Here is a 7,910-nt window from a genome sequence, read left to right on the forward strand (position 1 = left end):
AAAGAATAACATATTTCTAATGACAATCATATATAGTTAAATTTGAGGGTTTTTAAATATCCTGGAGCAGGAAACTGACATGCTTTTTAGCCAGCTATGCTTCCTCTCTCTATAGGCCAGAACAGTACATTTCAGTTTTAATGCATAAAATAATTTAATGGAATGGAAATAAAATTAGGAAAGATCCACAGAATGGAAAAGTCAAAGAGCAGTTGAAAGAACATACATTTATATACACTAATAAAAAAAGAGTTCCAAGATATAGTAATGATAAGCAGAACAAGCAAGTTGCAGGAGAGTATATGCAGTGCAATTTTAAAAACACTCAAAACCATACTATTTAAACATGCCTAGTTATGTATATTGATGCATATGTAAAAGGAAGTCTGAAAGGATACACAGCATATTGATAACATTGATTACCTCTGGTAGTGGGAGTGAGACTGAGGCTGTATTACTTTCCTATTAACACTGTAACAAATAACCACAAACTTAATGGCTTAAAAAAAAAAACATGAATTTATTACCTTACAGTTTTAGAAGTCAGAAGTCCAAAATCAGTCTCATTGGACTTAAAGTCAAGGTGTTAGCAGGGCTGGTTCTTTCTGGAGCCTCTGAGGGGAAAATCTATTTCCTCAGATTGTTCAGTTTCTAGAGGCCACCTGCATTCCTTGGCTTGTAGCCCCTTCCTTCAATCAGTTCAACCTCTTGCTTCCACCATCACATCTACTTTGATCCTCCTGCCTCCCTCCCATAAGAATCTTTGTGATTACCTTGGGGCCACCTGTATAATCCAAGATTATCTCTCCATCTCAAGATCTTCAACCAAGTTCCTTTTACCATGAAAGCTGACTATCCACAGGACCCAGGAATCAGAATGTGGAGATGTCTGGGGAGGCCATTAATCAGCCCACTGCAGAAGCCACAGAGGCCGGGAAGAATTTTAGCCCTTTTGTATGATTCAAATTGTATAATTACATTGTATTTATATATTAATTGTGTAATTTGCTTAATTTAAAATAAAAAAGAAAGATAATTTCATTTCTCAATTCCAAAAATGTTTGAGGTAGTTAGAAGAAAAAAGTCAAACCTCCTCCACATACTTATTTCTTCTCTTTATTTTTTCTTGCTCCTCCAATTCCTATTCTTTCCTCTTTCCTCTTTCACATCCTTATCTCCTGGTTCTGTGCCTACATAACAAGATTCCATAACCATATTACAAGGTTCATGATCATATTTCATATCTTCCCCTAAAAATATTACCCAATATGAACTGTGGCACAATTAGGTTAAGTATAAGTACACACAGGATAAAGAATATGTCTTAGGGCACCTGGGTTGTTCAGTTGGTTAAGCATCCAACCCTTGATTTTGGCTCAGGTCATGATCTCATGGTCCATGAGACCAAGCCCCACATTAGGCTCCATGCTGACAGTGTGAAGTCTGTTTGGGATTCTCTCTCCCTCTCTTTCTGGCCCTCCCCCATTTGTACTCTCTCTCTCTCAAAATAAATAAACTTAAAAAAAAAAAAAAGAATATGTCTTAATGCATTAAATGTTAATTGAGCCCTACTATATGGAAGGTAATAGGCAAAGAACTAGGGATATTGATATTAAAACCCCAATTTCTTGAAGAGTTCACAATGAGTGAAAAGGACAGATATGCAAAGAGACTGCAATATCATATAAGACGGCATAACAGAAATATGGGCTATGGGAACCTGACAGAGAAATTAGCTCTACTTGAATTGCCAGGTAATGATGGGGGAGGAGGTGGTGGTTAGAAAACAATCATGGAGGAAGGCCTATCTGACCTGGACCTCTCTGAATGTCTCTATGTTTTCCATCCTGTCCCATGGCCTGGGCCATCAGCCCTCAGCTCTGCTGAAGGGTCACTCATCCTATAACCCTGGTTAACATGGCATGTCTGCTGATACTCAACTCACCTCCCTTCCATATCCTCTCCACTCAGGGCCACACAGGAATTTCTGGTTCTTACCCACAAAATACACAGAAACTCAGTATCTTAGAAACACTTGACTCCAGCAGTCCTATTTATTCATGATGTCCCCCTGAGTTTACTGGGTGATAGAGGAACCTGCCAGGGAATTGAATATTAGATTCCTAATGAAGAAGGGGCAAAGACCCCTTCTGTCCTTAGGTTTCCTCCTAGTCATCAGATGGTTCTAATGGTGGAGAAAAAAAAAAAAAGAATTCTGACACCTGCCTTCTTCTACTCTCTGTCTTACTCCTTCTCCCCCCCACCCCATCTTCTTTATTGAGCAACAAGCATTTTAGCCAAGCTTTAATAGAGTTTAATCTTCTCCAGACTTTGAGAGAAATTGGATCATGTGTTTTCATCTTGGTTCTTAATATGCTAAAATTTTAAAGAACTTCTAAGGCTGGCGTTAAGCCCATTGCTTTCCTAAACACACCAAGTACCAGTACCCTGTCTGTGATGTTAAGCTTCCTGTATCCTCCTGAGGCAGAAGGCTGTAAGGCAACATGATTTATTAGAGGATGGATCAATTCATGCATCCATCATTCCAACTGCCTTCTAACAACATTAAGTGTTGAAAGACTAAAATCTACATTTCCCAGACTTCCTTTGTAGCTGGGGTTTTGAGTGAGACCTGGGTTCTGCCCATCTAACCAACGATGCACAACTTTGTTTCACACTGAGCTACGTAAGGAGAGAGGTCAAGGAACCATGGCAAAGAAAGCATGTTCTGGAGATGGAAGTCATTGAAGCAGCTCTTTGATTTGGCAACTTCTTGAAGTAAATTACCAGAAGTGGTAAGGTTCTGAGGTAGGTAGCCGGGCTGGTGACAGCTTCCTAATCGAGCAGAAGCAACAGCTCCCTGAGCAGCCAGGGGCTTTAGAAATCATTCCTGAGACCGGATTCACCCTTCTCAGGGATTCACTAAGCTATATTCACACTTAAGTCACTTGTGCTTGAACTAGGCAGACTAGATTCCATTTTCTGCAACTAAGAATCCCAACCATTTGTATGAATGGATGTGAGGTGGGGTCAAATGCTTCAATTTAATATTGGAAAACGTTGCCTCCCATCATGTCTATTTGGGTGACTGATGCTCCACTTCTGGGTAAGGTTAAAAGATCATTCTTGAAGCACAGCATAAAGATTTTTCTCTGGCTTTTTCTTCTACCTGGCTCTATTTAAGTTTTACAGAGTTTGCCTTTACAGTCTCCACACAGAGTTTCCTCTTCTTATCACCCTTAGCCTGATTTTTGGGGTTTCTTTTTGTTGTTGTTGTTGTTGTTTTTGAAGTTGGAAAAGAAGGGAAAGAGTCTAAGGGAATGGTTCTTGAGATCTTTATTAGAAGAGAGAGGTAGAAAGCCCTTCAATGCTCTCCAACCTAATCATTATCAGAGTTCTGAATAAAACTGATATTTTGTTTCCATTTGGCTCCTTGTGACTCTTCTTTATGACTTAGAACTTTATGGGATGGAGGGCTGAAGTCATTGTTATCCACAAGTTTCTACCATTCAAAGCTGGAACTCACTTTAGAGATCATTTATTTTAACAGTCTATTTTGTCGAAGATACTGATGCCCAAGGTCATATAACCAATAAATGGAGAAGTCCACACTAAAACTCAAATTTGCAGACTCTGAGCCCATTGTTCCTCACCACACCAGCTAAAGACTTGGGTGAATGAATTTAAGGGACTAGTTCTAGCCAAGTGGATTTAACTCTCGGGTTTTCTAACAGCCCACTTTACTCTCCTATATATCCCACCTAACCCCTATAAGCACTTGGGTTTCTGAGTCTTGATTTAAAAGATTCCTATGTAAAATATTTCAGGGGAGGGGGAAATTTCAATAAAACAAATCACTCATTCTCTATATTTAAATTCTATAGTTTAATAGTCCTAAAAGCAAACGCAGGGCTTAGAACAATATAGGAAGGGTCTAAAAGTATTTTTTTACATAATCTTGTATCTTCAGCTATCCCAGCTTATAGTTAAAAATGTACTGCTTGTTCTTACAGACAGACCACATAACAAGAGCTCTCCAGAGCTGTTTCTCCTACTGAATGAACTAAGCAGGTAATGCCCCCCACTGGCAGAACTTGCCTTGTCTTCCATCTGGAATAGCATCACCAATTTTGTCATCCCCAAAGGCACCATTCTGACACATGTCATTAATTTTTACAGGGTCTTGACCCATAAGAATAAATGGTCTATGCTTCAATGTCTAAGTATTCACATAAAGAGAATAGAATTTAACTTAAGTGCTATATATGTAATCTTGGGCACAAGGAAAAATATATATGCTGAAAAGATATAAATTGTTTGAGGTGGTTATTTATTAAGTGACCAAGCAAATATACTGTAGCATAAGACACTCCAAATCTATTTGGAAGAAAACTGCAAAAGACTACCAGGCATTATCGCTAGTTTCTTACACACAGTGTCATGATTCCAGCCCCTTTCTCGCTAGTGTATTCCTAGTTTATTTTAACTATACCCATCTGTGGATGGGAAGCTCAAAAAAAAAAGTGGTTAAGTAATTCAAAATCCTCTCCCCAATGAGAACATTAAACCCTAAAACATTCCAAAAGTCAGAATACAATAAAGTTGGTTCTGTGGCCATAATTAAATAACTGTTCATGAGGGGAAAATATAGCCAAACCACGATGTGACTCATATTAAAAACAGACACCAAAATCGAGTAGGAAAATGCAGATATATTCATAAATCAGATCCTAGCTCCAAAATATTAACCATGTTTTCCAAATAATCTCTTTTAAAGAACTGTAATAATCAAGGAAATCAATTACCACCTCAGTATCTACACCCTTCCAGAATTCCACTTTTGGAGAGGAGTCAAGAAAAAACTGAAATAATAAAAGCTAACATTTATTGAGTTTTTGCTAAATGCTAAGTGCTTTTCCTGAGTTATCTAATTCCATCCTCATAAGAGCTATTATCATATACATTTTGGTGATGAGAGCAAAAAAGGTTTGGGATATTTAAGTGATTTGTCTATGTTTACTCGAACAGAAAGCTGTGGACCCGTCTATCTTCTCCAGAGCCTATGCTCAGAATCATCATCCTTGACTGCCACCCTTGGGAGCAGCTTCATTCTATACTATTCTTCCAGAACAACAGCTATTTTAAGAAACATTCTGGTTTGGGGATTGTAAGATTTATCAAAGAGATCAAATGAAGCCTGAGGGGTTTTGTTTTGATAAACTCCCATGGGGCATGGAAAATTCTTACTGTTTGTCTTCACTTAAAAAGGCACATAATAAGAGGCCTACAGGAGTGGAAGATGCTGGAGAAAGAGCTCATGGGAAGCCTGAGCCAATCCTCATATACCCAATAAATGATTTATGACCCTCCAGTAAAACAAAGTGAGAAGAAGAAAGCAGGTATTTTTTGTCCTAAAATTTTATTTATGTTATCCATTTCTTCTATTTTACTTGAAAATAATGGGCTAAAAAAAGCATCAGGAAACAGACTACATTGCACTGTAGCTAGACATTTCTTCCTTATGAGTGAATTGACATAAGATAGGGTACCCAGTGCTGGAAACTGGTCTGACTGGAAAATAACTGGAAGATTGACTGTAATTAGATCAGAATCCTTTCCTGAAATCTCGAAGTTGATTGTTTGATTCTTCATACAGAGATTCCCACCACAAAAACTATAAAACAAAGTTAAAATACAGTCTCCATTCAGTTCTGTTTCAAACAATAATTGGCTCACATAAGTAGTCTGACCGAGTAGTATTAAGTGTCCGCTATAATGAGGAGCATAGTGGTATGTCAGGAAGAGAAGAATGTAGACTGTGGAGTTAAATCTGAGCTCAAATCCCAACACCACTACTGGCAAAATTGATTTATTTAACTAATAAACTCTCTGGGTCTTGGTTTGTATACTTGCAAAATGGTAAGAACACAGGTTTGTGAAAGATTAGGTAAGAAAACATATATAAAAGACAGATTCTAGTCCTAAAGACACACTAGACTCCCCTGTAAACAGAAGCTCATATTAGTCACTAGTATTAGGTGTGCAACAGTATGCTAGCAGTGTGGGGGGTTAATAAACAAAGACGACATGATTCTTGCCCTTAAAGAATTTACAATCTAGCTTAGGAAATAAAACTGGCAAGTATAGAATATAACTATTGATACACACAGTAATATTTGGAAGAAGGAATAGATGGTTGTGGGTAGAATACTTGAGGAGGTTCATGGTGGACACATATGTTGACTGGGCCCAGAAGGCTGAGAAAGATCAAGGATGTGACAATTCAACTATCCACTCCCATTTTTAAGCACACTTTAAGAGGCATCTTCAAACAAAACTCCATCTTCAAAACAAAAGACCCAATAAATAAAGGAGCAATGCTTGACATAATGGAATTCTACATATGATGTGCTTTCAACTCTTGCTATTCAAAGTGTGGTTCATAGATCAGTTGCATTCAGAGTTTGTTGGATATGCAGATTCTTGGATCCTAGCCTAGCTCTCCTGAATCAGAATTTGTATTTTAACAAAATCCTAGGGTGATTTGTATGTACATTAAAGTTTAAGCAACACAGTTGTAAATCACAAGAATAGCTCCAAAACAATGAAGCTTACATGTTTTCTATTTTAAAAAACACCAGGTTTTTAAGACACTTTAGAGATGATAAACACTGTTCTAGAATGTTTTTGCTTATAAGCTGTAGATGATTATACCTGCCCCTCTAGACTGTTAATGAGGGTTAACTGCAATAAACATACATAAAAACTTAATTTTCTAATCCCACAAGGGAAAACCATGTTTTTAAAATCTTTATAGCCTTCACCTTTAGCATTGTGCTCCATATATACCCCATAGTCAAAAAATATGTGTTAAATAAATGAATAAATGAGTCAAAGGCTTAGGAAATGATGAAGGTCACTTTGAAATGGATGAGCATAGGATCATGAGTTAGGTCTGTAGACAAAGAATGCTGACACAGGAGAGCACTTTTTAGATTAAAACGTGCACACTCATTTAGTTACAAGATCTTTTTATTGTTAAAAAAATTAAAATGTCATATAATAGTGAAACATAAGTTATAAAATGTATTTATCATAGAAAATTAGATTTATCACTTATAATGTACTCACCTGGCATTAATTTAATTCAGTTCTAAATGTATTGTGGAGATTTTGTTATTAATTAAAACACTAGTTTTCTCCTGACAAACTCAAGTTATATAATGAGTTCATCTAAAGAATGAAATCCAAACATAGTTCAAAGTCTCACTCTTCCATACTCTCAGGAAGCATATAGTCTAGTGGGGTTAGAGACAAATGTAATTAGCAGTTAGAATGAAGATAACGTCTTAATGGAAGGATGGTCTAACGAACGGTGGTGTTGGTAACAAAAAAGCTGCCTCAGGCTCCCTGCAAAAGGTAGAGCAGGCTTCAGAGAGAAGAGGCTGAGCTGAGATCTGAAGGATGAGTGGTGTGGCAGGTGGACTAATGAGGGTAGGGTACCGCATGGGCAAAAACATGGAAGAGTAACAGCTTGCTTAGGAAGCCACCAACTAGTTCAGTATTTCTGGAGTATAGAGGGACAGCAGCAGCAATAAAATAAGAGAAGTAGACAGGGACAACATAATGATGGCTTTGCATATCACAGAAAAATTTTACTTTGCAGGCTATGGGGGTCATTAAAAGAATTTGAGTCATTAAAAGAATTTGAGTAGGGAATTAAAATGATCAGATTTCCAAATGGGATAGGCTAATTGGGCAGCAATGAATCTGATTGATTAAGGAGAGGAAAGTGGAAGGAATAAATGGGACGAGACTAGAAACTGGCAAACAAGTGTAGGAATTAATCATTAATTGACATGGTGCCTTGAATTGTGTCAGTGATGGTCAGAATGGAGAAAAGAGCATGA

The sequence above is a fragment of the Neofelis nebulosa genome, chromosome 2, assembly GCF_028018385.1.
Source record: "Neofelis nebulosa isolate mNeoNeb1 chromosome 2, mNeoNeb1.pri, whole genome shotgun sequence".
In the NCBI taxonomy this organism is placed as follows: Eukaryota; Metazoa; Chordata; class Mammalia; order Carnivora; family Felidae; genus Neofelis; species Neofelis nebulosa.